The 20,944-nt window shown below is 41.8% G+C and overlaps 1 protein-coding gene across 1 annotated transcript in view; it reads right to left on the bottom strand.

The window, feature by feature from the left end:
• The window catches only part of esrra (estrogen-related receptor alpha), a 33,106-nt gene extending 17,325 nt beyond the window's left edge, over positions 1-15,781 (bottom strand). The window contains exon 1 of the mRNA XM_083641695.1: positions 15,643-15,781. The gene's annotated coding sequence lies outside the window, so the exon portion shown is untranslated. The remainder of the gene's footprint in view (positions 1-15,642) is intronic.
• Between the last annotated feature and the right edge of the window lie 5,163 nt (positions 15,782-20,944).

Genomic DNA, 20,944 nt, shown 5'->3' with positions numbered 1-20,944 from the left:
TTTGTTTTGTCAGCCTTTGCTAAGTTGGCCTGAATCATGTATGTAGTGATTAAAAATATTATAAATGACTACTGTGTTGTGCATAATTATTTTACAATAAAGCACAAGGCAAAAACTACCTAAAGCACTGAGTCAGTGTGGAGGCTGTGAGAAAGCCCAACAGATTTTTGCACTCTGAATGAGCACAGCAAACAGTAAGCACTAAGCACACTGTAAATGAAGCAGGGTTTGTTACAAAATGTTACAGCTGTAGTCTGTTCTTAGTGAAATGTTACAGCTGTAGTCTGTTCTTAGTGAAATGTTACAACTGTAGTCTGTTCTTAGTGAAATGTTACAACTGTAGTCTGTTCTTAGTGAAATGTTACAACTGTAGTCTGTTCTCTTAGTGAAATGTTACAACTGTAGTCTGTTCTTAGTGAAATGTTACAACTGTAGTCTGTTCTTAGTGAAATGTTACAACTGTAGTCTGTTCTTAGTGAAATGTTACAGCTGTAGTCTGTTCTTAGTGAAATGTTACAACTGTAGTCTGTTCTTAGTGAAATGTTACAGCTGTAGTCTGTTCTTAGTGAAATGTTACAGCTGTAGTCTGTTCTTAGTGAAATGTTACAGCTGTAGTCTGTTCTTAGTGAAATGTTACAGCTGTAGTCTGTTCTTAGTGAAATGTTACAGATGTAGTCTGTTCTCTTAGTGAAATGTTACAGCTGTAGTCTGTTCTTAGTGAAATGTTACAGCTGTAGTCTGTTCTCTTAGTGAAATGTTACAGCTGTAGTCTGTTCTTAGTGAAATGTTACAGCTGTAGTCTGTTCTTAGTGAAATGTTACAACTGTAGTCTGTTCTTAGTGAAATGTTACAACTGTAGTCTGTTCTTAGTGAAATGTTACAGCTGTAGTCTGTTCTTAGTGAAATGTTACAACTGTAGTCTGTTCTCTTAGTGAAATGTTACAGCTGTAGTCTGTTCTTAGTGAAATGTTACAGCTGTAGTCTGTTCTTAGTGAAATGTTACAGCTGTAGTCTGTTCTTAGTGAAATGTTACAGCTGTAGTCTGTTCTTAGTGAAATGTTACAGATGTAGTCTGTTCTTAGTGAAATGTTACAGCTGTAGTCTGTTCTTAGTGAAATGTTACAGATGTAGTCTGTTCTTAGTGAAATGTTACAGATGTAGTCTGTTCTTAGTGAAATGTTACAGCTGTAGTCTGTTCTCTTAGTGAAATGTTACAGCTGTAGTCTGTTCTTAGTGAAATGTTACAGCTGTAGTCTGTTCTCTTAGTGAAATGTTACAGCTGTAGTCTGTTCTTAGTGAAATGTTACAGCTGTAGTCTGTTCTCTTAGTGAAATGTTACAGCTGTAGTCTGTTCTTAGTGAAATGTTACAGCTGTAGTCTGTTCTTAGTTAAATGTTACAGCTGTAGTCTGTTCTTAGTGAAATGTTACAGCTGTAGTCTGTTCTCTTAGTGAAATGTTACAGCTGTAGTCTGTTCTTAGTGAAATTGTTCTGGGCAAGTAATTCCTGAATGTGAAAACTCACTCAGAAGTAGTGAGACAGTGCAGTGAAAATCTCAACCTCTCACAATGCCAAAGATGAGTAGATGTGATATTGTCTAATCAGCAGAAATAGCAGAATAAGAGCCACCTAACAGAAGAACCAAATGTGTTGTTCTTACACCTGATCTGAAACATCACATCCTCCATATGTCCCCACCCTGTGAGAATTCTTTGTCTGTGACATTTCTAGAGGTCAAAGTAGGCAAGGTGACTGCATGAAGGTCACTTCACTAGGATCAGACAGAGTGACCACTGTGCTCTTCAAACAGATGCATCACTTATGTTCAAATTCAGCAGCCAGAGACTCAACATCCTGCATGCCTGCTAACGCCTAGGTACTTGTAATTCATAATTGCCTCTCAGTGATCAGAAGGGCAGTACTGTATCAGTACAGAGTAAGTTAAGTTAAGTTACCCTTTATTTATCCCCATGGGGAAATTCATCCTCTGCATTTGACCCATCCTCTACTAGGAACCTTCCTCTAGGAGCAGTGGGCAGGCGCAGTGCAGCGCCCAGGGACCAACTCCAGTTATTTTTCCAGTGCCTTGGTCAGGGGCACTGACAGGAGTATTAACCCTAACATACATGTCTTTGATGGTGGGAGGAAACGAGCACCCGGAGAAAACCCACACGAACATGGGGAGAAGAACATGCAAACTCCACACAGAAAGGACCTGGGACGGACGGGGATTCGAACCCGGGATTTTCTTGCTCTGATTGAACAGTGCCAACCACTGAGCCACTGTGCCAGTAGGGGTGTAATGATTAATCTATTGCATTGATGCATCGATTCATATTCCTTCCTACACATGTTATCGCATCGTGCTAAATGAGCCAATATCGTATCATGCCGCAACCATGTATCGTGATTCGTGACACATATCGTAGTCAAAATGTATCGTTATGTCACCCCTAGTACGGTAGTTCTCTTTCTTCCAGGATGGCTGTCTGTAGCCTAGCAACCATTTTTTGTACATGGAAATCTAACAGACAACGGTTGCTATGTGTTGATATATGAAAAATATATCAACAAAAACATAACATGGTGTCTTATTACTGGCTCTTGTAAACAAGTCACATTAGAATAGTAATATCATGCTTTCCCAGTGTTTCTACTCTACCACTGCATATAAATTAGGCATTTTCTTTTGAAGGTGGTTACCAATGGTTACAGGCAGCCATACTGGAAGAAATAGAACTACACAATAGTGCTGCACGATTTGGGGAAAAGGTGCGATTAGCGATTAGGGTGGACAATATTGCGATTGCGATTGTGATTGCGATATAATAAACAAGAGTTTTTTTTTTACCTTTATTTATACAGGGGGAGTCTCACTGAGAGCAATGCTCTCTTTTTCAGGAGTGCCCTGTTCACATTCACACACACATTCATACCTGGAAGCTGACCAGTACAACCACAGTCTGATCTGCTGGCCACTGATCAGCTCCACTGGAGCAGTTGGGGTTAAGGCCTTGCTCAAGGGCACCTCAGTGGTGGTAATGAGGGAGGGGCAAGCGCTGCCTTTTCACTTTCCCCACCCAGATTTATCCTGCCGGTCCCGGGGATTGAAGCTCGCTTCTCTAACCGTTGGGCCACCACTGCCACTAGGTATCTAGGGATGTGCCGGCATGAGTTTTTGACGGTATGATAACCTTGGACAAAAATACCACGGTTTCACATATCACAGACTAAAATACATGAAATATGTTACAATTTAAAATATATTAAAACTAAAAAAATAAAACAATTTGAAATTAAATTATCTTTACAAAAAAATAAAACATTTTGAGACATTTGCCTGTCCCAAACATGTAAAAAAGAAACACCAGTCAAATAGAAACTGCACTGTGTTACAGCACATAGAAGATGGCTCAGCAAAGTTGCAAAGTTAGTTACATGTCTGTCCAGCAATACTAATGAATGATACACCCCGTTTATTTATTTTGTAGCGACAGATGGCCTTAAACGCCACACTCACGTGACGCTTCTTGAGAGAGAGAGGTGAGAACGTGCATCTGCAGACTTTTAACGAGGGGACCATGAAGGCGTCATGTGACAGGCTAGTTAGCTAGCCTGGAGGTGATGCTGCCAGTGCTGGCAGCTGCGACAGTGTTTTGCTATCAACCTTGTTAATCTCGTTATATTCTTCATCACAGCGGGTCATCCCCACTGTGTACTTAATCGCGCACTAGTTCTGCATAAGCACCTGCAGCTCTCTCCTTATTTTACTGACGTTCTCACTGATCACACGGCTGTTTACATGCGTTTCTGAATGAACGGCTAGCTAGTTATTAGCATAGCTTGCTGTTAGCGATCATGGATGTTCTCTCTCGCCCTCTCTGTAGATAATATGTACCTTGCTGCACATAACATTACTTATTTGCGGGAGTGCATGGGAGAAGTCTCCCGCTAGTATTGATGCCCAGTGTGATGGCTGAGAAACGTGTGTTTGCTGCGTCGCGTGTAACGTTAGTTTAAAGGAGGCTCTCACACACAGTGTGTGTGTGTGTGTGTGTGTGACTCAAAAAGACGTGAAAAAAATAAAATAAAATAATCGCACACTTTTGCGGTTATGCAATCGCACGTGCTGACATCGCGATTGCGATTGCGATTCGATTAATCGTGCAGCACTACTACACAAACATTCCATGCAAGGCCTCTAAATGAGCCAATATCATCCTTGTATCATAGGGCTGTCAAAGAATATTCTATATTCGAATATATATTCGAATATAAAAATTTAAGGAATATTCGAATATGAAAATTTATATTCAAATGTATTATTATTATTATTATTTTTTTTTTTACATTTAACCAGGTAAAAAACCTGGCCAAGAGGGCAACATAAAAACATACGGTACATTGTTTGCCTGGTGATTTAAAAACATTACAAAAGTGCAGGCTACTACTGTATTTAGTACTGACTGAATAAATATGAAAAGAAATTGTTTATGTTGAAAAAGAAAAGTTCAAATAAATGTATTGGTTGTACTGGTTTGCCTTACCACACACGCAAAAAATAAATATAATTATAAATCAACAAATCAATCAATCAATCAATCAATCAATCAATTAAAAAAAAGATATATATTTGTTTTTAATATAATATATATATAGTATTCAAATATATTCAAACAAATGTTTTGTTTAGAGGGAATATTCTAATATGATTTTGTATCATGATACATATCGTAAACGTATCGTTACACCTCTAGTACAGAGTGGCTCTCTCTCCTACAGGAGATAAACACAGAGACAAAAAAAACATAAATACAGCTTCTTGTGTACGAATTGCAATAAAAGATATGTGTATTATAACTACAAGCACACTGGAGGCTCACAAGTCTCCAAATTGTGGTTAATATCATTTTGTGTGTTGGCACCAAGCCTGTAACGCTAACTTAATAAATGAGAAAGAAATTACAAAATTGAAGGGGTCAGATACAGTCTGCAGGTTGCCAGCTGCCGATCACTGCAATAGATGCTTATCATTTATACTGATTACTTGCCAGTAAAACATTATAATTTGTCAATTCTAATCTTCATATTATTCTGATGAATTCTTACAAGCATCTATATTCTCCATCATAATACATGGAAGAGAGGCGATCTCTGGGGATGAGGTTGCCACAAAGACGCAAACGGAATTCTCAAGAACTGAAATCTAATTGTAATCTAATTGTCAAATGGAAAAGCACTTTTTCAGACTGGCATGACAGTGACTCACATCCTTTAGTGAGCCAATAGCTCTAAGTTTAGCCAAGATTTAAATTCAATTGGTTAAAATTAAAATGCGCCTGCAACATGCCAAAATGCTGCCCAAGGTTATGCTAATGAAGAAATAAAACTTCCTTTGGGTAAAAAAGGGAAAATTAAAAGAAGGAATTAGAATAAATTTAAGAAGTGTATAGAGCAGAGGTTTTCAAAGTGGGGGACGGGCCACCCACAGTTTCAGGGGAGGCTCAGTGAAAGGAAGTGAAGAAATATGACATTAGTTATCAAAAGGTGATCATGTTAAATGTCTGTGATTTGGTTAAAGGTAGTTCAGAGAGACACAGTAGTTTTGGCAAATTTTACTGTTTTTCTCACTTTCCCAGAGTCAGAAACTAAGAAATGCCATCAGAAAGACCTTCTTTATGTATTTGGTGTAGTCCCATAGACTCTATGGGATCAAATAAGTAAGAACATAATCATGATCCAATAGGCATCCAGGATTTCAGTGAGGGGGGGCACCTTTTTCCAAGCTTTGTCAGCGGGAGGCCCACAGTCTCAGACTTTGAGAACCCCTGGTATTGTAGAGCTATGAATGACTATGCTGCATCAAATACAAACTCAGCCATAATGTGAATGGTTAGACCACTATGAGTAATAATGTTGAATGCTTTTTAGCTGTGATTCAATTGACAATGGATTTGTCCAAATGCCAAACACTGATGTCTGGATTCGTAATGCCAATCAGAAAATGTAGACAATATGAGACAATTAGTCTAAAAGTAGCCTAATCTCTTTGGCACAAAGACATCTCAATATAAAATGAAAATGTGTGTGTGCGTGGGGGGGGGGGGGGGGGGGGGGTATATAAAGAGTGCTTCTTGCATGCAAGTGGGTGAATTGTGTTTGGGTGAGTGCAAGCAAGGACACTATGGGCAGAGAAAGTGACCGCAATCCCAGCTTCAACCTGCTCTGCGCTCTGCAGATTAGGCTCATTAATCCAGAACACAGCCACTCCTGTAATTAAACCCCCATAAGGACTCCTAGTAAGGAGACAGCCAAACACTAGCCACTTCCACACAGAGATCCAGTAAGGAGACAGCCAAACACTAGCCACTTCCACACAGAGATCCAGTAAGGAGACAGCCAAACACTCGCCACTTTCACACAGAGATCCAGTAAGGAGACAGCCAAACACTCGCCACTTTCACACAGACATCCAGTAAGGAGACAGCCAAACACTCGCCACTTTCACACAGACATCCAGTAAGGAGACAGCCAAACACTAGCCACTTCCACACAGACATCCAGTAAGGAGACAGCCAAACACTAGCCACTTTCACACAGACATCCACTAAGGACTAAGGAGACAGCCAAACACTTGCCACTTTCACACAGAGATCCAGTAAGGACTAAGGAGACAGCCAAACACTAGCCACTTTCACACAGAGATCCAGTAAGGAGACAGCCAAACACTAGCCACTTCCAGTCACACAGAGATCCTGTAAGGAGACAGCCAATCACTCGCCACTTTCACACAGAGATCCTGTAAGGAGACAGCCAATCACTCGCCACTTTCACACAGAGATCCTGTAAGGAGACAGCCAATCACTCGCCACTTTCACACAGAGATCCAGTAAGGAGACAGCCAAACACTCGCCACTTTCACACAGACATCCAGTAAGGACTAAGGAGACAGCCAAACACTAGCCACTTTCACACAGAGATCCAGTAAGGAGACAGCCAAACACTAGCCACTTTCACACAGAGATCCTGTAAGGAGACAGCCAATCACTCGCCACTTTCACACAGAGATCCAGTAAGGAGACAGCCAAACACTCGCCACTTTCACACAGACATCCAGTAAGGACTAAGGAGACAGCCAAACACTAGCCACTTTCACACAGAGATCCAGTAAGGAGACAGCCAAACACTAGCCACTTTCACACAGAGATCCAGTAAGGAGACAGCCAAACACTAGCCACTTTCACACAGAGATCCAGTAAGGAGACAGCCAAACACTAGCCACTTTCACACAGAGATCCAGTAAGGAGACAGCCAAACACTCGCCACTTTCACACAGAGATCCAGTAAGGACTCGGAGACAGCCGGTTCAGGTTACATCCAGCCCTCCCAGATTGAAATGAGGCAAGGGGAAGCATTTCCACCCAGCTCCTCCTAGTAGCCTAAATTAATATTTTCACAAGGCCGCAGAAACGAGTCCGGAAAACATTGATGCTAACACTTCCTGGTTCTTCACTGTTTTCGCCTATGAGATTTTTGAATGGGTTTTTGGCGCGATGCTTCTAATAAGGTCTCTGGGCAACGCAAGCTTAATCAAACGCGAACCAGTGTTCAGTAGGATAATCTTCACACATGAGGACCACTTTTATGAGTTTTTAAGCTTTTACGTGCCGTTAAAAGGGCGGCTAGCTAGCAAACGGCTAAATGAGACTACACTGTTGAGTTGACGGGGATATTATACGTCAATAACATCATCACTTCAAAGGACGAACACGGAAATTCTCTTTCCCTCACCTGGTTCAGCCCCGTTCAGCCCGGGGTAATCAGTGCACAGCAGCGCACACATCAACAACAGTCCAGGTTGAGTGGTGACGTGACGGGGAAGCCTATGCGACACTGTGTGTAGTTCTGGATTATCTTAGCACGAGCTTTTTACTTCTAGGGCTCGCATTTACGCTTCAAAACTCATGAAAGTGGTCCTCCTTCTTGTCTCTTGTTGTTTTTGCACTCATATGCCCTGTTATATTTGTACTATGTTGTAAACGGAGTCCACAGCACAAGAATTTCACACGTGATACTTGTACCATGGAGTGACAATAAAAATCTTGAATCTTGAATCTTGAATCTCATGTGTGAAGATTATCCGGCTGAACACTGGTTCGCGTTTGATTAAGCTTGCGTTGCACAGAGACCATATTTGAAGCATCGCGGCAAAAACCCATTCAAAAATCCCATAGGCAGAAACAGTGAAGAACCAGGAAGACCGGGACTTCCGCGTTCCGACTACAAAAATACGTCATCCCTGCGGCTCTCTATAAGGCAGCATGGTAACACAAGGCTTTCAATATTCATCTGATTGACAGGATCACAGAGGCACAATCGTGTATTAGGTACAAGGCTAATTCTTACCTTTTGGTTCAAGTATTTTGTAAAGCAAATTATTCCCATGAAGTAGCCTAATTAGCCTAAATCCGTTCTGAAAGCGGACGCCCCCATGTCAAACAGCTGCAGCAGTCTGCATAACGTTACTCGTCGTCGGGGGAATAGCATAAATGCACATGAATAGCCTACTATAACGTTAGTTGTTTTTCGTAAGGGAACGCACAACAGGCTACTAGACAGATTGCAGTTCTGGAGCTGGTTTTCCCAAACATTGGGATTGTTTTGAGGAGAGATTGAAGAACAGAGGGAATAATATCCTCAGACCGACTGGCCACAGACAGATGCACGAGACGTCCTCTGAAGCGTATTTTTATATCCGTTAATTTTGCCTACTAATGTCAACGTCGTTTGAGCATAAATAGCCTATCCTACTTACCCATAAACTGTTACGCATGGAGCATTCCTCCTGGCGCCCCTGTTGCAGTCATGATTGTATAGGCTACTTTTTTACGTTCGCTTATGCCTTTCTTGCTGTGTGAGGTGGTTTCCCCTGTCATTTTTTTATGAATGAGCTGACTATTCGCACCTCTCCGTGTCGCCGCTCCTATGCTTTCAGGCTGAGGCAGGGTGGAGGCTGATCCGGCGCTATGACTACCTCCACTGGCGTAACGAAAGGTGTAACACAATTATCCACAACTCCGCTTACATCACTTTCACATCGGAGATGCGGATTACAAATTCCGTAACATTTACCCCTTTCAAGGCCGGTGTGAATAAGACTACAGACACGGACTACATTAAAGGTGGAGCTGAAGAATCCATTACTTAACTAATGCACTCTTGTTCCAGCTTAATTGATCTCCATGTGATCAAATATCAGGACCAGTGCGCAACCCATGCATATAAAACTGGCAATCCAATGCAAGGAACCAGTTGCAACCTGCATGTTTACCTAGTGTTGCAATATTGGAAATGCATTGTTTATGGTCGGTCCAATGTTCCAATGCCTCGCCCGCATGCACTGCAGTAGGATGTAGTTCCTATTGTTTGGGGTTATTTTGAGTTAAAGCCCCAGGTTCGCTCCTGGACCCGTACCAGGATCAGTTCTAGTAGCAATAAGGCCAGATGTCAGTATTCTGCTTGTCTCTGTCCAAGTAATTCTGCAGATTATGAAGAATTGTTACATGATCGCTATTTCTTCACAAGGGCATCAAGAGTGCATTACTCTCCTTGGTGCTCTCCATTATGTAAGTATAATACCAACTGATTACCAAACACTCTTTTAATAACCTGTGGCCTACTTTTGCCTATGTCGTGTGGAGGAATAATACTTTAAGGGGGTATCTGAGCATGTGTGAAATACAATTTTAAAAGCGACCAAGGGTGTACAATTTAAATATCAAACTTAGGTTTAAGTTTAAGTTTAAATTAAGTTTAAGTCGTGCTGTGAGGAAAACTGGATCGGTTACTGGATGTCAAAGGACATAAAAGAGAGAAAGATCAGTAGATCAAGATCAAATCAAAGACATCGAAGATGTCATATGTTCTCTGAACATATTATTTTTCTTTCTTCTGTATGGGACAGCAAACCGAATGAAAAAATACATAACATTTTATTTAGAGGCGGCGCCGGCAAGGTGTGCTAATGGGAGACCATCTTTCTCTCTGAGATCCTATGTTCAAGCTACAGAGCCAGACACTGGACCCCTACCAGCTCCACGGTCACAGTTATGCAACTGACCCTGACCTCCCCTGGGAAGAGCATGCGGAAAAAAGGGGAAAAAAGAAGAAAAAACCGACCGCACCGCCGATATATGCCTCCACCAACAAGTGAACAGTCGACAAACTCGACATGCATGTCTGTCCAGACTTTGACGTTTCAGCCAAATGTGAAGAAATTTCGTCAAGGTGTTGTTACTGAGATATGGCATTACCGAGCTTGAAAATGGTGTTTGTGACGTCACAGTGACCTTGACGTTTGACCACTAAAATCTAATCAGTTCATCCTTGTGTCCAAGTGGACGTTTGAGGCAAATTGGAAGAAATTCCGTCTAGGTGTTCTTGAGATATTGCGTTAACAAGCTTGAAAATGGCATTCGTGAGGTCACAGTGACCTTGACGTTTGACCACCAAAATCTAATCAGTTCATCCTTGAGTCCAAGTGGACGTTTGAGGCAAATTGGAAGAAATTCCGTCTAGGTGTTCTTGAGATATTGCGTTAACAAGCTTGAAAATGGCGTTCGTGAGGTCACAGTGACCTTGACGTTTGACCACCAAAATCTAATCAGTTCATCCTTGAGTCCAAGTGGACGTTTGAGGCAAATTGGAATTAATTCCGTCTAGGCGTTCTTGAGATATCGCATTAACAAGCTTGAAAATGGCGTTCGTGAGGTCACAGTGACTGTAACCTTTGACCACCAAAATCTAATTAGTTTATCCTCGAGTCCAAGTCGACGTTTGAGCAAAATTGGAAGAAATTCCATCAAGGCGCTCCTGAGATATCGCGTTAAAGAGCTTGGAAATGGGGTTTGTGAGGTCACAGTGACCTTGAAGTTTGACCTTTAACCACCAAAATCTAATCAGTTCATCCTTCAGTCCAAGTGGACGTTTGAGGAAAATTGGATTAAATTCTGTCAAGGCGTTCCTGAGAAATTGCGTTAACGAACATGAAACGGGTGGTTGTGAGGTCAGTGACCTTGAACTTTGACCAACAAAATCTAATCAGTTCATCCTTGAGTCCAAGTGGACGTTTGAGGCAAATTCGAAGAAAATCCATCAAGGCATTCCTGAGATATGGCGTCAACAAGCTTGAAAATGGCGAGGCCATTGGCGAGGTCACAGTGACCTTGACCTTTGATCACCAAAATCTAATCAGTTCATCCTTGCATCCAAGTCAACGTTTAAGCCAAATTGGAAGAAATTCCGTCAAGCCGTTCCTGAGATATCTCGTTAAAGAACTTGGGAATGGCGTTTGCGAGGTCACAGTTAGGGATGGGCATTTTAACCAATTTAAATACTCGAGTACTCTCCTATTATGAACGAGTAATCGGGTACTCGCTGGGGGGAAGGGGGGGGTCGGGTTTGGACCGTGTGGAAACACACGCTTAACCCAAGTTTGGCTATGTTAACACATTCAGTGCCGAGGACGTCTGTGTACGTCCTAAAAAAAAGTAACGTTCAGTGCCAAGGACGTCTGTGGACGTCCTAAAATCATAATTCATATTATTCCATAATTCTGCTGTTTAAGGTCGTACCCAGCCAGTGAGCATGAATCCCTTCAAGGGATCACACGGCGCCACCTTAAACATCGTCACAGGAGCTGCTCCACCCACCTCAGATCCTTTACTTTGTACAGGAGACAGCGGAGAAAGCCGTGGAAACCGATGCATGCTTTCTGCCAGAGCCGTATATATTGCTCCGTCTACAGCGAGAGTGGGCTCGGCTGCATCCGCGCTCACAACTGAGCTCTTATGCTTCTATCTATCTCCACACGATTTCCGATGCCGAACGGGCCAAGCCTTTTCGTTCAGTCGCGTTTGCCAGCGCGCATCATTTCCTTGATGCCCATCAAGGAAATGATGCGCGCAGCAAAGCTGGGATCTGTCCGGGGCAAAAACGGAGTCGAGAAAGCAAACTCTGTGCGTGTGGGAGGAGCCCGCAGCTCAGAGGTGGAGAGGGGGGGGGGGGGGGGGGGGAGAGGGGTGTGTGGCTGCACAGAAACCACACCACACGCCACCACATCAGAAAACACCAGCCAGAGTCAGTGAATGTGCTCGAAATTAGAGTGCAAAAGGTATTCATAAAAGGGGCTATATCTTGGAAAGAAAAAAAAAACGACAGAAAACCCTTGAAAGTGCACTTTTTTGAGAGGCTGTAATTTCATAATGGAACTGTCTAGAAACAAAATTTCTTCTTTGGAAGAAGCAGGAGTGTTCAATCTTTCATTAAAGTCCAGCCCCGTTAATATAGCCATAATAGAAAAAATTCTATAGCTGTTTTCAACTGAATGGAAGTGAATCTGGCACAGGCTCCAGACAATTTTACTGAAGCGCTGTGGCACTGAATGTGTTAAGCAGTTAATTTCGAATATCTATTAGTATGGTAATGACAGTGCAGGAGTAATCTGCTGTGTATGGGGCTGTTCACACATAACGTTTGCATTTTTGCATGGAAAAAGCACTACCTGTAGCACTTTTTGTGAGGAAAGGGATCATTAGGTGACGTTAGCTGCAGCTGTTAGGGTTAGCCTACCTCAGATCTCCGGTGGTTGGATGGCATTGGTTAGCGCTTCGTTCGAGCAGACTTGTAAAACAAGCAAAGGCTAATTTCCAAGAGGCCTACATGTCCGGTATAATATTATATAGTATATTTCAACGAACAAAGCAGCAAACCTTGTATCAAAATACTACGATTACGAGTGAAACTGTGACTGTAAAGCATTACTCAAAATTAATATTAATGCCAATGTTACAATAAGGGTTTTATTTGAAAGCCCTAAAGCAGATGACATACTTTTACATTCTGGCTGACTTGACGCCCATGCAGTTATGCCTGTCTGAAACACAGCCATGCTGCCTGTATAGCCAGATCCACATGACGATGCGTGTGTACCATTTTTAAAGGGGTGGGGCGAGTACCCGAACAGCGGAAACATTACTCGAGTACTGACGTTATGAATGAGCACTCGAGTACCCGAGTACTCCCGCCCATCCCTAGTCACAGTGACCTTGAACTTTGACCTTTGGCTTTGACCACCAAAATGTAATCAGTTCATCCTTGAGTCCAAGTCGACGTTTGAGGCAAATTTGATGAAATTCCGTCAAGGCATTCCTCAGATATTGTGTCAATGAACATCGTGTTATGTTAGGATGACAGACGGACAACCCGAATCCATAATGCCTCCGGCCTGGCTATCGCCGGCAGAGGCATACGAATCTGCCTCCCAAGAAAGCATCACATCTATCTGTCTATATCCACCTTATTCCTAGCTGCATGGGCGCTTCTTCCGGTGTAATCCTCCCAGTCCCCTCCCCCCGTTACGTTGCCGACATGGACGCCCGTCTGTAAACGATGTTTCGAATCTGCAGGCGAAGGGAGCAAATCACGTCCAGCTTGGCCAAACATCTCGCTGATATACAGTATATCCTGAGTTGTTCAAAGAGCAACAGGTTAGCGGATGTGATAGATAACATTATTACATTCCCTCAAATACGTCGTCAAACGAGTGTTATTTCTTCGTGACAGGCAACTTTTTTCCAGTGTCTGAGTTTTTTTTTTCCCCGGCGTCGGAGTTTGACGAGGAAATTCGCTCAGTACGAGCGCCGCAGTCCCTCTGCCCACAAGTAACGTTAACCAGCTGCAACAAACAGTGACATTCTAGACCGGACCTGGCTTGTACCCATAATCATTTTACAGTGGGGCATTCAAAAATAAGGTGGATATAAAAGGGGCAAGTGGGCAATCTCTGTTCTCTGTCTGTAGCAATTTTGTCCCGGAAGTGATGTCATCAGTTATGTCACTTGAGCAATTGTGCATTGTGACATCACTGATGATGTCATAGGCATTGTGACATCATCAGTGATGTCATAAGAACAATTGTGATGTCATCAGTGATGTGAAGTTGTGACATCATCATTGATGTCATAAGAGCAGGGGAGCCCACGCAGCTCGGCGAGCTGCAGGGCGAGCCTAGGAATCGAGCGCGCGTGGCGCGCGAGATGCCTAGTAGTCTATATAAAAGGGAGCAAGTGGGCAATGTTTGTCTGTCCAATATCTGTTTCAATTTTTGTCCCACTGATGATGTCACAATGTCTATGACATCATCAGTGATGTCATATCATTATTGATCAAAATCATCTTATAGATGCTTCAGCACTGTACCAGATAGTACAAGTAGTAATAGTTTTACTTCGTCAAACCAAACGCTATAATCGGGAGAGACCATAGAAGATTTCAGTCGGACCAAAACTTTAAAAAACAAGATTGAAAAAATATTTTCTTTAAACGCGCATTTTTGTTAATGTTTTGGTCCCAGTGAAATGTTATGCAATCTCTCCTGTTTCTAAATATATCTGTACCGTTTGGTTTGAACCAGTGAAACTATTTTTATATGCATTTTACGAAATGTGTATGGGAAAATAAATAACGGATGAAAATCTCTGGTACAGTGCTGAAGCATGCCTCTCTATGACATGGCACTGATGATGTCATAGGCATTGTGACATCATCAGTGACAGTGATGTCATCAGTGATGCGAGTTGGGCAATTGTGCGCTGCGCATAACAATAGAGCAGGCGATTGTGCACTGTGCATGGTAATAGAGCAGGTGAGGCCACGCAGCAGCCGAGCTGTGAGCGAGGCGCCATGCAGCAGCCGAGCTGTGAACGAGGCCGCGTAGCAGCCGAGCTGTGTGCGGCGAGCCCACGCAGCGGGCGAGCCTAGGGTGCCAATAGAGCAGGCGAGGTCACGCAGCAGCCGAGCTGCAAGCGAGGCCGAGCTTGCGCGAGCCTGCGCAGCCTAGGGTTGGCCGATACCCTAGTATTATTATTATAACTAACTAATGTTGTGGTAGGTAACATAATAACCTCAAGACCTAGTCTAAAAAAAATAAGATGCGGGATGTTTCCCACTTTCCCATTTTGTCTTGGTTCATGAAAATAAATCCAGTAGTTGGCAGTTGCACTGTCTGGAGTTTGCACCCTGCACCCTGTAGCACTGTTTGTTTGTTTGTTTGTTTGTTTGTTTGTAGGCAGCCAGAGAAGTGACAGCAAAATCTCGACTGTTTTTAAATCCAACCTCTTTGGACTGCATTTACAAGTTCAATGAAAGACCATGAGGACTAGGGTAGTCCGTGAGTCCTGATTGAATACCAATGGCTGGCAATTTGTCTCTGGCTTTGAGGAGTACATCCCAATGTCATTTGCAATTGGCAAAGGAAGAAACGTGAATTTTAGTAGCTAGAAAATAGAAAAAGGACTTGATATAGGCTAGCTCATTGGTAATTTATTCCACTGGATAAAGCTGTTAACAATAGCGTTATACTACAAGATAACGTTAGCGAAATAATGTGACGTTAACGTTACAGTCTCATCTTATTGATAGCCTAAACGTGAGTAATGCACATCCGCCAACATGCTGGGGTAACGTTAGCATTAGCTACCACTGCGGGTTAGCTAACGCTAACGTTAGCGAGCTAGCTAGCTAAACTAATCCTGGCTGACCAAGCTCTCTTCCTGGGGCCCAGGCTGTACTGAAGGCAGCTTACCTGGCAACGGTGACTACTGTACTTTCGTCTCCCCACGTTGTTACAACATCGCACAAGTTTGGAAGAAATGTTGTCCCCAAACGTAATTTACCATTTTAACTTGTTTAAAACGCCTCAAAAAAGTAGCTAACGCTTGCTAGCTCGTGTTGACTGTTGAGATGGGAGGTCTTAATGCATATGGCTGGGCCGGGCTACAAAGAGGCTTTCTCACTAATGAGAAATTGCAAATGGGTCTAGTTAAATAAAAAGGATGGATATTATACAGTAACGACTTCATCATGCACACCGCTTTGTGTTTACAGCTGGAGAACAAACACTGTAAAGCCATTTGCCAGGATTACACGACATAACAAGGAGAGTTGGTTGGTTTAGCACAAAAAGCTTAAAAACAACAACAAACGAGAGGCATTTGGAGACATTTTGTTCATCTCTAAACTGGCAGCTTCATAACTGACAGCAGCACATAATGGTAATGAATTCAAAGGCTCAAGTTATTTTATCAGAAAGAATACAAAAGAGCATTAGAGCATCCAAATGATGGGTGGCTGCCTGCCAAGATTTACTAGCATTTGACTGGCGATTGGTGGTTATTTAATGAAAGGTGATGCATGCATTTGGAAGCAGATTTCTGACAAAGTTGCTTTACATTATGTTGGATGGGTTCAGTTCTATTACATTGAAATTACATTAAAATATTTAATACTGCTGAAACGAAAATGTTGCAGAAAGCAAAATTGGCCTGCATAAAATATAAAAAGCAGCACCTAATATATAAGGTCTCATAAATAATGAAAAAACAATGTCCCCAAAAATGTGATCTTCATGCAAAGTTAAAATGTCAATGTGCCCTTCAGACTGATGCATTTCTCCTCACTTTAAGTTGTTGTTGAAAATTCTCAGATACCTTCACTAAGTTCGCTCATTTGTTCTGCATTTCGCACAGTGCAATCTTCTCTGGCCCAATGCCCTCCCTTTATTACTTGATGGGTTTCACTCCAAAACACTATACATGCATTTTGCTTCCTACATTTAATCAGACAATACATCAAACCGCAGATGATTAAAACCCCAAACACATAACTGTTTCCTAAGTAACAATTACCCATAATGGACTTTACTACCAGCTATCTTTTTCTTAGAGGAGGCATTTTCAAATGGTGGATATCTCATTTTGGAATGAAACTCTCAACCATCAGTAATCCTTTGTTGCTACTGTGTCATAACTGCCTTAATCCATAGGTCAATCACTGCCTGCTGCTGTGTCATAACTGCCTTAATTCATAGTAGGTCAATCACTGCCTGCTGTGTCATAACTGCCTTAATTCATAGGTCAATCACTGCCTTCTATTTCGGGGCTCCCATCCTTGTCAGTGAAACAAAGTAAAACAACAACAACAACTCAGTAGTGTCTGTGTAATTCACTCAAAGGTGCAACTGTGGAGCCACTGGCCCTGCTTTCATGAAACACGCAGCTCTTTGGTCCCCAGAGTGACAGTAGCATGCTCAAAACAACAGCAATCAGCAACACATTATTTTTGGTTTAATAGCTTCGCCCCCTTAGTATTTTGGATGAGAAATAAGTCAGATTTATCTACATAAGTTATATTCAGGGCTGTAAGTATGGTAAAAAAAAAAAAAAAGGGGGGGGGGTGTTAAACTATATGTCTGCGGCAGTTCTCTCACGCCGTTATAAAAAAGGTTGATAAACTATAAACTTCAGTTGCCCATGACATGAGTATATATATAAGTATAGAACTGAAAGACTAGAACTGAAACCAGAATCATATCACTACTAGTATAAATATACCCTTTTATTATTATTATTATTATTATCATCATCATCATCATCACCACCACCTCTAACAGAGAGGAACCATGTTCTACAGGTTGGGTACCCAAATAGAGCTAGGGCTGCAACTAACGATTATTTTCATTATTGATTCATCTGTCGATTATTTTCTCGACTAATGGATTAGTCGTTGGATCCATAAAATGTCACAAAACAGTGAAAAAATGTTGATCACTTTTTCCCCAAAGCCCAAGATGATGTCCTTAAATATCTTATTTGTCCTTTAAATGTCTTATTTGTCCTGAGTGACCAACAGTCCACAACCCAAAGATAATCAGTTTACTGTCATAGAAGACGAAAGAAGACAGAAAATATTCACATTTAAGAAGCTGGAACTAGATAATTTTTGTTTTATTCCCTTATAAATTACTCAAAACAATTATCAATTATACAATAGTTGGCGATTAATTTTCTGACAATTCACTAATCGACTAATCGTTGCAGCTCTACATAGAGCCCATTCTCATTCAGATATCTTGAGGTGAGAGGTCAGGGACCCCTTTGAAAATGACCATAACACTTTTTGCCTCGCCAAAAATTTAGCCAGATTTTGGAGCGTTATTTAGCCCCCTTCCTGACAGGCTAGCAGGCTAGCTTCACTCTAGCTTCAAAAATAAGCCTGCTACAGCCTCTGAAAGACAATAATGTTGGCCGAGGACATCCATCATTAAAAATTGTACAAGTGCATAAACCATTATAAAAATGTGAGTAAATGCTATGTTGTATTTAAAAAGGTGTTACCCCGGGGATTGGCTAATAACAGAGACCCCCCCCATCACGCCAAATGATCATATAGGCTAAAATTTTGAAAATTCATGCCAACATTTTCAAGATCATTCTCCATTCTTGTTGCATAACTTTCCTCTTCCATGTCTCCATCCTGCCTCTTGTCTATGAGTAATTTCCTATTAGCAGCAGCAAGCATTATCTTTGCCACCTCCAAGTACAACATAGTCTTACATTGCAGTCTACTCCTCAGAATTACACAGGTTTAACTACCTTGATCAGGGCAACATTTATAGTTATTTATGGAGAGGAAAAACCAACATTTGTCCACTTTCCCAGAAGGTCTGGATTCAAACCAGCAGCTTTCCAGTCACAGGCTATTGCTGTTGCCATCGGTAACGTATAGGTTAGCCGTCTTAGGGTGGAGATACAGTATACTTGTTGTCAACTACGCGTTCACATGATGTCTGCACTGCATATCCTGCATCGTCTGTTTGGAGCATACGCGTCTCATTAATTTGGATAGGACGTGCACGACCAACGTACCAAATAGACGCAGGATACATATGCGAACGCAAGTACAAAAGTAAGTATATCTCCGGCCTTAGTGTGTCATTTTAGGCATAGTAGGCTTCATATCTGGAGCTGCCTTGAAAACAACTGCATGGTCAAAACAAATATGGAGCAGGTCTGGATGATGTGGCTGAAATCAATATCACCAAAGGCATACCCCCCCATATACAGTATCACAATATAGCTCACAAAATCACATTAAATAATCAAATGAATGTTCATCCCTTTGAACATGTCATGGTAATGTTAGGTGTAATAACAGTCTAGTTTTCCTTTCTTTTTTTTCTCATTAATTTTGTTTGTTATAATCAATTTAGACACCAGAATTGTGTGCCACGATATCCCAAATTCACGATATGATTCTACTGAAAGATGAACAATACTATAGAATTACTGCCCAGCCCCAACTGTAAGGGAAGTTTTGCGCTATACTACACAAATAAATAACACTGGATCCTAACTGAAGCATAGCATAGTTAGACAACATTTGCATCAGTCATAAAAGAGCCAAAAAGACTCATTACCTGTTTACCAAACTGCAGTTTGGACCCTCTTTATCCGTCTCTTCCAGTAGCAGCTCACTGAAGTGCTGTTGGTTTGGAGTATAGGCCGAGAAAATGGTTTGAACTCTCCAGTTATCAGGACACCTGCAAAAGAGGCAAGAGTGTTTTGAGTGCACAGAATTTAGTTTTCATTTTCCATGTTAGCCTCCCATCTGTGATTTAAACTTTCAAAAACACAGAATGATAGTGTACAATTAGGTTTCACGATGGTTACCATGAAGTCTGAGTTGGAAGTATTCTCTTATCATCAATAAAACAGATGAATAATCAGGTCCTGCTGACCAGTGCGAGTGTTCAAACATGCAGCAGAGAACCTTATAGTGATCTTCATTTTGTCTGTGGCAGTATGGTACCTACATGCCCTTAGCAGTATGGTACCTACATGCCCTTAGCAGTGACTTTTCCCTTCCTAAAATACATAGGCCACTGTATCTTTACACATTTCTGCTCACTCCTCTCTCCTCCCCTCCCCCTTATGTTCAGTGACACACTCCAAAGGTCACAGTCACAGGAATGCTTGAAGGGCAGACAGAGTAAAACCACCACCTTGTCTCTCATACTCTCCTTGCTTAGTAGCTTTAGTAATAATAATGCTCTGTAAATAATTAAAGAGACTGGTTAAAAAGAACATGTAAAATGAAACAATACATTTAGACATCATGTAAATAATGACTATACCCTTTTGACATTTTAAAAAGAAGACGTAATTAAATAAAGCAATGAAATATGAGCTCAGATGTTTGTTTTCTTTCATGCAAGATTAACCTTGAGCTGCAAGACTTCAATGTGTAGAGACAACTTTGTATGGAAGCACATAGTTTCTTGGAAATTACCATAAACCATGACAATTTAGAACCATTTTAACTTTATTTTGAAAAGTTACATTTAAAGGATTTGGAGACCACGCATTTAAGATTTCATTCACTCACTCAAAGTATAGCAAACTATAAATTGGCATAAACTCAACTGATTGCTTGGGCTAGGTGTTCTTTCCGCATATACTTTTTTCCTCTCCTCACAAATGAAACGCCAAACTTCTCTCTGCACTCCTAATCCGTTTCTCTGGGATTGTTTTAAGGTTTCTTATCTCTGATATTAAGCAGGCAGCAGCAGCGGTGTACTCGGCGTGGGATAGGTCACCGATAGTGCAACCTACTGTACATTAAACTCACTTGAGGGCTTTACATGCGGCACACCGTGGAGGCGGCGAGAACAGCAGTCAGGGGTGACCTTGCCTGCTGATCTCGGATCGGTGAAAGGTTAATTGCAAAAGTGGATTATGCCTTTAAAATCAGCAATCCCAATCCACGTCCAGTAGGGTCGGTGACTTGCACAGGTCACCGTTTTGAAATAAAGAGTAGAGAGAATAACACAGGGCGTTCAAATGCAAAGCCGGGTTGTTGTTATAGCCTAGTTGGAGAAGTGTGGGTGCAATTTGCCCAGGCAGGACCGAGGACAGAGAGCCAGACAAGGACAGTCCTGATCCCTGCATCGGATGGCCTCCATCCGTCATCTACTATGCATTGTCGACATTCTATTGCGGATTATTTGGGGAAATTCCCTGGGATTTTATTGGCGATTTGAGGATATC

The sequence above is a fragment of the Poromitra crassiceps genome (genome assembly GCF_964638095.1).
Source record: "Poromitra crassiceps genome assembly, chromosome: 1".
NCBI classification, from domain to species: Eukaryota; Metazoa; Chordata; class Actinopteri; order Beryciformes; family Melamphaidae; genus Poromitra; species Poromitra crassiceps.
This window is presented reverse-complemented; position numbering and strand designations above follow the sequence as displayed.